We start from the raw sequence: 11,002 nt of genomic DNA, 5'->3' as shown, positions 1-11,002 counted from the left end.
GTGGGTGGAACTATTCCCTCTTGTTGATGCAACTGCCGAGATGTGCGCTTGGACTCTTCTTAATGACGTGTGCTTTCGATATGGCCTACCTCGACGCATAATCAGTGACAACGGATCACAATTTGTGAGCGCCATAATGCAGAAACTCACCTTCTGCTTAGGAATAAGCCAATCCTTCACTCCAGTTTATCATCCGGAGGCTAACCCAGTAGAACGGAAAAATCGGGACCTTAAAACGCAACTCGCTATCCAAATAGGCGACAATCCACACTCCAATTGGCCAGAAAAGCTTCCGACCATACGCTTTGCTATGAATACAACGCCCTGTTCCAGCACTAGTGTCACTCCTGCATTCCTGATGTTTGGACGAGAATTACGAACCATCGACGACGTCACTAATGATTTACGACACATAGTTGAAAGTGAGACCTTTGTGACCGAAGCCACACCGAAACTTTTACTGTTGAGCGATACGTGGAAAAAGGCTAGAGAAACACATGAAGACAAACAAGATCATCGGAAGGAAGCCGCTGATCGCACCCGACGAACAGCCCCCGAGTTTCAACCCGGAGATTTGGTTTTGGTCCAACTCCATACTCTCAGCAGTAGCGCCAAAGAATTTAGTTCGAAACTGGCCCCAAAACGGGATGGTCCCTACGTAATCCTACGACGGCATGGCCCCACTAGTTATGAAATTGCAGCCCAGGATCAACCAAGTCAAGCACTAGGGACATACCACAGCTCTCAACTCACACCATACCGCGGCCTGGAAAAGGAAGTGCCACCCCCTGTTGTGCCTATTCGCCGGCGGGGACGACCCCGAAAACATAACGTCCAGAACCAGTGATCGGGACGCTTCACATGGTTCTGAGGGGGAGAACTGTAGCAATAATTAGTACGGGTAGTTCATAAGCGCTCCACCAATACCCTTTTGGTAGCGCCACTTGCACCAGCGGCCGCAGCCCCACTACCCCAACTAGCCCTTTGCGCAGGCACCGCCTTCCGCAAACCCAATAAAAGGACGACCTCTACCCTGGACCCAACAGATTCAGTCGAGCATCCTTCGGGGTCCAACTGAAAACAACTTGCGCCTATCTAGGATTTTCTTTGGCCTTGTTCGCTTAATGTTATACAAATAAACGTTTTAACAAAAACCAAACTCGTTTGGAGTATATTTCCCGCTCCCACCAATACTGTTACAAAACCCAATTTTCATAGTTCTGTTATATTTGAAGAAGACATGTCGATAGTTGAAATGAATAAATTAAATGTGGTGCTAAATAAACCAATTTATGTAGGTTTTTGTATTTTAGATATTTCAAAAATATTTATTTACGAATTTCATTATGACTATATTAAAAATAAGTTTGGTAATAATGCAAAATTGTTGTACACAGACACCGATAGTTTAATATATCATTTTAAGACAGAAGATATTTATAAAAATATTAAGGAAGATATTCATCGCTTTGATACTTCCGATTATAAACTTGATATATATATATCTTATATAATATAAGATATAGCACGTATTAAACAACCTTGCTGATCACAAGGTAATGAATACTATCACTGAGTGTCTCTGATAATTTTACGTCTTTAAATACTCCGTTTACAACCGATGGTTTGTTACGTTGATACGCACATTTTTTGAAAGGTGGTTGTGAGCGTTGCAAGGTTTTAGATTATACAGCAAGTTACAACTACGTTTCACCTTGCAGAGTAATATGAGAACGAAATGTAATCAAAGAATCACTTGCATTTGTAGTTGTTATTATTGTACAAGAATTGAAGGCATAGAAGTCCACAATTAACCGTACCATATTTTTGAATTTGCTCATGATTGTACAGGATTTTACATGGTCCATTGCTTTCTAAATATTTAACTAGTTCTCGTAGTGGTTGAAGATTACCATAACTATCAAAATATGTAGCTTCTCGCCTACGTTTTACGTAAGCTGTCCAATGAGTACCCCTACCACTTTCATCATCTAAATTTAATATACCACATTCATTGATTCGTACATTTTTAAGTAACAAATCTCTCATAAAAACACCTCTAAAATTTTGAAATTTTAACATTTTACAATATTTACACAGATCTACATCAGTAAGAGGACGTTTAGGAAGCTTTATCGGTATTTTTTTGGAAATTTTGAATGATCTAAAAAAAGACCGAGACCTGTTTTATATGGTTTCAAATAAAGACCATTTCCATCTTTGTTCTTTCCTAATGCAACCGCTTCCATTGCCTGATTATGTCGTTTATTTTCTTTAAGTTGTTCATTAGCAACCTTCGCCTGGTTGACTGCTTTGGCAACGGCTGCTGCACCACCATCCAAAGACCCGAGAGTCCCCAAAGCAGCAAATATTGGAATAAGAGGCAGTGCACCACCTGTCTTCGGTACTGAAATCACTCTCTTTGGATGTACCTTTTTTTTCCCCGAAGCTGTTTTACAGCTTTTATTGCTGCACCTATGGCACTCTTCATATCATCAAATTTTCCATTATTCAATGTGTTTTTCGCTTTACTTATTAAATCACTAAATTTAATTAATCCTTTTCCTGATTTCTTCACTTTGCCAATTCGTCTTCTATGTTTTTGCATTTTATTATTAGGACATCCCATTCCAAGTTTTAATTTGGCACTCATTGCTGTTGAAACTCCTAAAGCAGCAAATTTCTCACCAATAGAAGCGTCAGGGGCACGTCTTCTCTCTTTCGCGCGTTCGAGTAGAATACGATCAGCTTTATGTCTATTTTCTAAATCTTGATGTTCGTTATAAGCGATATCGTGTTTTCTGCACGCTTCGTCTAATTTATTAATACCACGATCTCCGCGCTCTAGTCGTTTTTCAAGTTTGGTTCCTGGACCACAGAATTGATAACCAGGTATGTGTAATTCGAATGGTAGTTTATTAATAACAGAATTTACAATTCCTGAACCAACAACTGCAGTTTGATTTCGTATCTTTCTTTGGAAAGCTTTATTATGACTGATAAGTTTTGATCTTTTCTTGATCATTTATACTTTTTACTGTCTAAGAATGTGGAATATTCTACAAACCCAAAACAATGTTGTATGATTGCAGAAGATTTAACTACTAAGTTAAATAGTTAAAGAAGGAGTATTTATACTTTTTTCTCTCGTTTTCTCTCTTTCATTGATGATAATTTTCAATTCAAGAAATGGTTTAAGAATCATTTCTACATCGCGAATTCGTTTCTGAAACCACATCCTATCTCTTACCCAATAGCCTTTCCTATCTTCATAAACATCATTCAAAACATAAAGAGTAACACCTTCATTGAATCTTACTTGTTTTAAATTTTTCATTTTGAGTTTTGAGTAACAAAATCGGGTTAGATTGGGTTATAAGTCTTTTTTCAACTAATTATTTAAGTTAGGATAGTGTAGTATACCTAAATAAACACTACAAAACACCTTCTAAGAGCACACCATTTTTAGTAAGATTTTGTTTGCTATATATATATATTATATATATACCCAATAAACACACATACGTATATTCAACGTTTGTATGACGTTGGATTAGTTGAAATGTCGTTACCAGTTGAAAATTCAACGGTTTAAAATTAGTTGAAAAAAGTAGATCTAGATCAACGTAAACTAAAAAATACACTTTAACTTTAAATATTACGTGTTTTATAAGATGGAATAATAAAAAACGCTCACAAATATTTAACGTATAGAAAACGTAAAAATTCATATCTAAATCTTATATTTTGGATGATACGTAACTTTACATACAATTTCTTATTTTTTTTCACGTTGATTTAAAGTCGTTTAAATTACAAGCAACGTTAAAACACGTAGATTTTTGTATTAAGTTAGTGTTGAGTATGTAATAATAATGCTCATTTATTAATTTAATAAATTATTTAAAATTAAACTCGTTAATAAAAGTCTATAACATAAAGGTACTCAAAAGACAATTACATATATGAAACAGTTTATTATACTTTATTAATAACTTTATATTGTAAATGCAACGTTACTTTTACGTTGCTTTTATTACCAACGAGCATATATGGAATAGTCCACATATTGTGGAATAGTCGGTTAGTAAGGGTAGCGCGAGTGTACGCGTTTGCGTGGTGATTAAAGTAAAATTTGCCATTTTGTGTGTCTGATGGCCGACTTCTCTGTACATATTGCTATGCTTTTCATTTCTGTGTGTGATTATTGTAAAATGTAGGTAAGTATAATTACAGTTAACACATTTAAGTATCCCATTACACTTTTTTATATTGTCGTATTGTGTGGCGCAAGTTAACATACTGCATGTTATTAAGAGAACTGAATTGCTACAAAAGTTGTAATTGGAGTTAATCATAACAATATCTAGTGGTATTCGTATAGCTACTACTTATTTACGTACGCTATTTTTTTTCTTTTTATGCAAAAACTTGTAGAACAAAGTTTTCCTAATAACCTTGACTCAGTAGTTCCTACGTTAAAAATATATCTAATTTCAACGTTTACCTACCCGATCGATTATTTACTACACGTGGTTTTTGTTTTTTTGTTTTAGGCATCTTACTCTTACTGCCGCCTAGGTAAAATAACTAATAACAAAAGTGAAACTAAAATTGAATTATTATTTTTTAAATACTGAAAATGTTGAAAAATCAAATTGTGGGGAAGCGACAGCTTCAACGTAGAGCTAAAAAAAAATTCAATCTTTTAAAACAATCTCTTTTAACAGCACCATGTATTAATAATAATTGCTTAAATAGATGTGTTGACAACAATTCCTCAAATCCAAGTTTTGTAGTTGAAACCAACGATAGTTTAGAAAATTGTGATGAACGTGTGGTAAATGAAAACAATATAAGTTCGGTGCTTTCCAATAATAAGTATTAGTGATGAAGAAAATGATAACTTTGAAAAATTCGGAGATTTGAGGAATCAACTTCGTCAATGGAAAAGTGATTATAATATTACTAATAATTCTTGTTCAGTTTTGCTAAAAATACTAAATCCTCACATCAATACATTACCGTTAGATGTAAGAACTCTGATGGCAACTCCACGTAACACAGATACAACTAAATTAAACAATGGCGAAATGTATTACTTTGGAATTGAAGAAAAAATTATATCCAAGCTTCAACGCGGTTTAAAATCAAATGTTTCTAAAATTCTGTTGCAAGTTAACATTGACGGTTTACCAATCTTTGAAAACAGTTTGTTAGAATTTTATCCAATTCTTGGACTGTGCAAAGAATTTATTGATGAAACACCATTTACTATAGCTATATTTTGTGGTCGCAGTAAACCAGATCCGTTGGAAAAATATTTAGAAGATTTTATTGCTGAAGTAAAATCGCTTAGACTAAAATGTATAAGCCATGAAGGAAAAAACTATAGTTTTGATATTAATTTTTTTATATGTGACGCTCCAGCCAGAGCCTTCTTAAAACAAACTTTTGGGCACACTAGCACTTTAGGATGCGAACGTTGCAGTATTATTGGAAAACGCTTAAACAATCGAATTAATTTTGCAGATAATCCCATTAACAATTATCCTAAAAAATTAGATTCGGATTTCTATCTGAATGAACGCAAGGAATATATTAAAAACTACTCCCCCTTATTACAATTAAATATTGGTCTTGTAAGTCAATTTCCAATAGATCCTATGCATTTGATATATTTAGGAGTTGCTAAACGCCTGCTAATTAACTACTATTTAGAAGGAAAAGCTCCATATAGTCTATCCCAAAAAAATATAAGAGAAATTAATGAAACCATTTTAAAAATTAAGGAATTTATACCTTCCGAATTTGCCAGAAAACCTAGGTCATTTAAAGATATAAAACGATGGAAAGCTACAGAATTTAGACTTTTTGTCATGTATACAGGACCCATTATCTTGTGGAATATTATTCACGATACATATTATTTCCATTTTATTTTATTACATTGTGCCACGTTTATTTTATCTAATGAGTACTTTATTAAAAATTATTTATCAATAGCAGAAAACTGTCTACGAAAATTTGTAAATTTATCTTTAAACATATTTGATGCTGATTTTATAGTTTTTAACGTTCACAGTTTATTGCATCTAATTGACGATGTAAAAAAATATGGCACAATAAACCAATTTTCATGTTTTCCTTTTGAAAATTATTTAAATTCTTTAAAATCCAAAATTCATTCAAAGAAACATGCTTTACAACAAATTCCCAGGAGAATACATGAGGCGGAACTTTTGAATTGTAAAGTACCAAGTAAATCGGAAATATTTAAGCCAATTCATATCTATTCAGAAGAATTTGCTTGTAGTGGACACAGAATATCGTTTCAATGTAAGAAACTAAAGATGCCTAATTTTGTAATATCAGTTTTTCATCCAGATAATTGTGTGTTTACCAAAAAGAAACAAGTTGTATTAGTTAAAACCATACATTTTATTGAAGAAACTTACTTATTTGAAGGTGTACCTTTTCGATATTACGATGATCTGTACAAATCCCCGATTGCTTCTTCAAAATTACATATCTTTCATGTTCGCAAAATGTCAACGAATAACGCCATTACTTTTAATAGAAATGACATTCTCCATAAATGTATATTATTTCCTTTTAAAAATGGATTTGCCGCTTTTCCGTTAAACAATTTGATTTGTTGACTGAATCCATTTTTTTTTAAATACTACCAATTTTAGTTTCATAAGTCAAGCATTAGTAAAAACAAATATGTTCGCCGTGGTGGAGTTTATGGGTACAAATGGGGATTCCTCTCATGAAATCTCAATTGTGCCATTGATATGGTTGCAAAAAAACGATACCAAATTGCTACTGGCCCATTAAAACAAACAATATAGCATTTGAAACTTTTGTAAAAATACAAACTCCGTTTAAAAGGTCGTGGCCTTTGTAGAAAATTTATGAAGTTCATTTTAAAACAGGTAGGTGATGAGTATTATTTTCAATAAGTGTTGATTTTAATATTTTACATTTTCTTAGCATCTTACGAAGAAGCTGAACTTCATTTAAAACTACTTATTAATAACTCTGAAGAAAATTCTACAGATCAGAGTAACCGCAGCTTGCTAAGTCAGAAACAGCCAATAGATAGTTGCCCATCAAGTAGTGAAGGTTCTGACTCGGATCTTGAACCTCAGATTAAGCGAATTTGTAATAATGGACCTGGTACTAGGTGTTCCACCAACACAAAAAGCGACAACGTTTTAACATTAACATCAACTGTTGTGCCACCATCTCAGACAGAACCGTTTGTTGTTACTGTTCCCGGTTCTTCTCGCTCTTTTGCCTCACTTACTACTGCTACAGCATCCCCATGTACGTCTTCTTTTTCTTCTACTAAAGCTGATTCAGTTAATTTATTAAAACAATTGCTTCATTTATTTTAGTGGTCTCTTACAGATTTAGAAAATAATATTCTAAAAATATTAACCAAAATGCAGACAGATATAGAACAACAATCGATTATATTAAATGAGCTAGTTTCATTTAATAAAAATGTTATGGTCGCAAAATTAATAGCTCCTGAAAACTTACCACAATTTCCACTAAAAAACATTGAAGAGTTTCAACGGTTTGAAACATTGCTTCAAAGTGATACTTCTGTGCGTCAGTATATGGTAATTATTATTAGAATTGCCTATTCAAATTATATTTTTATTTAATATTAGCTGCTACCGTATTTTATTATAATTTGATATACAGCTTGTGTCATAAGGTGAAGATCTACCCAAAGTTACGCTATTTAGTAACGGTACAACAACCAGAGGAAAATTTTTCTTCTAGGTTTGAAAATACGCGGATCAAAAGTTACACTTTATCTTTTTTTTGAATTATTTGAAAAAATGTCGACGATTGGGTTTGCACATGCAAAAGGAATAGCAACTTTGAACCATTTTTTTTCAGTTTACATAAAATATTTATTCTGGCAATAATGTATGGAAATAGAAAATTAAATCCTTATTAGGGGTCAATCTCAAGTTAAAGTTACGGCGGTGCAACTGGAAACTAAGATGCAATGGCCTAATTCAACTTGAAATCGGCCCATTATATATTACAAAATGAATTAAAGATGCGTTGCATAATTTATTTATAGAAACAGGCTTAATATCTTCTAGACGAAACTACAAACTTTTTTATCCTCGCATCACCTTTAAATTACAAGATTTTATAAATCATAATTAGTAAACTAATTTATAGATTAGAAGATTAGCAGCTTTGGGAGGTTCGGATCCGGAATCCCTTACTAGACGAATAATGCGTTTCTTGATAGCTAATCAGCTTGGAGTACTATATAATTGGAGAGGCAAAGATAAACTGGCCTTTAAGGATACAAAACTAATGGAAATTATGTATGGTAAGTTACTGAATTATTTTGTTATCAAATACATTTTTAAAGTCGTCATTTATATTTCAAAGATGCTGGCAAGATTAACTTTCAACAGACTGACAAGAATGACGCCAGAATCGAAAAAACCGTCAAGGAATGGTTGAAATTTTCGAAAAGTAGACTAAACAAGAAAAAATCATAAAAATATGTTTTCTTTGATTTACAGAATGATTTGTTTTTATTTTTAACTGTTTTTTATGTTCGCTTGATTTAATGTTCATTTTTTCTAATAAAGTGTTATGAAATAAAGGTTTTTTTACCGATTTTTAAAAATAAAAAATGCGAAATACGTAAACTTAACGTAAAATTTATATCGTTGTAATCACGTAGAAATTAATAATTTTTATACGTTATTTTATTAGTTTATTTATAGGTATTTCAAACGTGATGTGGTAACATTTATGTAACGTTGATTGTTACGTTAAGTTAACGTTTCTAAGACTGGTTTTACACAACGTTTTTTCGAGCGACATGTCAACTATGTTTTCAACGTCGTTCGATAACTTCAAATCAACCTATGGTTACCCTATGTTTTTTAACGTTTTTTCTACGTGTATGTGTTTATTGGGTATATATATTTGTTTGCTGATGGAGAGTAACACTATGCAGCACACTTTATTTTACTTGACTGCAACTTTTTTTAAATTTATAAGTACTTGATACATTTCTAAATCTTCTTTTAATCTTTTTAGATTTAATAAATATAACTTGAACCGATCACTATACATTTTTTTAAGTTGTTATAGTTCCTATCCTTTATCACGTTGGAAGTCTTCTTTTTTACTGACTTCATAATTGTTGTTGTTGTTGTGTTGACTTTTTGGGGTTGCTGACTTTTCACTTTAAGTCTAATATCTCTCCTATTTCTTTAACTTTGAATTATCACTTTTTGATTATCACTCATTTTCACTTAAATTTGCACAACAGTGAGATGAATGAATGATAATGGTAAAGGAATATTATTCTCATTGCTGGAATTTGCTGACTGGGATTTTATTCATGACGCTTCTTTAGATATAAATTGTAAGTCTAAAAAATTTATTGATGTTATAAGTGAGAAGTGTGATCGTGCCTTCCCGGAAATTAAGGTGAAATATAAATCTAAAAACAGTATGGTTGTGAATTGGTTTGACACAGATTTACTACTTTTAAAAAATAAATTATGGATTTTAGATGACATACATAAAATTGATCAGTCAAATATTTCCAGGGAGGCAAGAAATAAGCTTCGTAAACTATATAGAGAACAAATTAAATTAAAACGGATATTCTATTCTAAAAAATATATTGATAAATCTAGTAATAAATCCAAAGCAGCTTGGAATATTATAAATAATTCTTGTGCGTCAAGGAAACATGTTGACGAGAATAGTAAAGACAGCAACATTAGTAGCGACGCTTTTGACGACTTTTTTTCTTCTATTGCTTCAGAACTGGCAAAGGGACTACCAGATAAAGCAATAGATCCCATAAATATAATGATGTTTGATTGTTCAGATTTAGATTCTAGAGTAAATTTTGCATTCTCTGAGGTTTCCTGCGCTACAGTTCGCGATATTATAAATAACATGAAATTTAGTAACTCTATGGATATATATAACTTAAACACTCGTATTATTAAGTATATTAAAGATCTTATAGTGTCTTCTTTAACTCGTTTAATTAATTTTTGTATTACAACTTCTATTTTTCCAGACTGTCTAAAAATAGCTGTGGTAATACCACTCTTGAAACAAGGGGACGTTAACGTTGTTAATAACTATAGACCAATACCTTTACTTCCAATTTTTTCCAAAGTACTTGAAAAAGTCTTATACTTGCAATTAGTTCATCATTTTGAAGTCAAAATCTATTCACAGACAGTCAATTTGGATTTAGACAGGGCCGAAATACAATTAGTGCAGTTACCAAATTTGTAAAATATATGACAGATTGTTTGGAAGAAGGAAGCTATGGTATAGGAACTTTTCTTGACCTCTCCAAGGCTTTTGACTGCGTTCATCACCACATTTTATTACGAAAATTATATTTTTATAACTTGCTACCTAGTAGTTGTAAAATGATAGCATCATTTTTAAGCAACAGATCACAGCTTGTAAGACACAAAGGAATTGACTTAGGCAAAAATCGTGTTTTAATTAAGAGTGCCCCAAGGCTCTGTACTTGGGCCACTTCTTTTTATTATTTATATAAATGATTTTTCTTCATATATGGAAAATAAAAGTATACATTTTGCAGATGATACAACTCTAATGGAAAAAAACGAAAATCTGTCTACAGCGTTAAAAATCGTAGATGATGCACAGTCAAAGGCTTTGTCTTGGTTCGAATCCAATAAATTAACATTAAACAAATATAAAACAAATACATTGGTTTTTTCATTAAAGAAAAAAATAGATTTTGTGGAAGGATCTACAAAATTTTTAGGAATCTTTCTTGACTCCTCATTGAGGTTTAATACACATTCAGAAAAGGTTGCAAAATTACTTTGTAGTGGTATTTTTGCACTTCGCAATTTAAAAGATCAAGTTCCTCCTGAAACTCTAAAAACTGCATTTTATTCATTATGCCAGTGTCACATCAGTTATGGACTAT

This window comes from Tribolium castaneum, chromosome 9, assembly GCF_031307605.1.
Source record: "Tribolium castaneum strain GA2 chromosome 9, icTriCast1.1, whole genome shotgun sequence".
Classification (NCBI taxonomy): Eukaryota; Metazoa; Arthropoda; class Insecta; order Coleoptera; family Tenebrionidae; genus Tribolium; species Tribolium castaneum.
Note: the sequence above shows the minus strand (reverse complement) of the source record.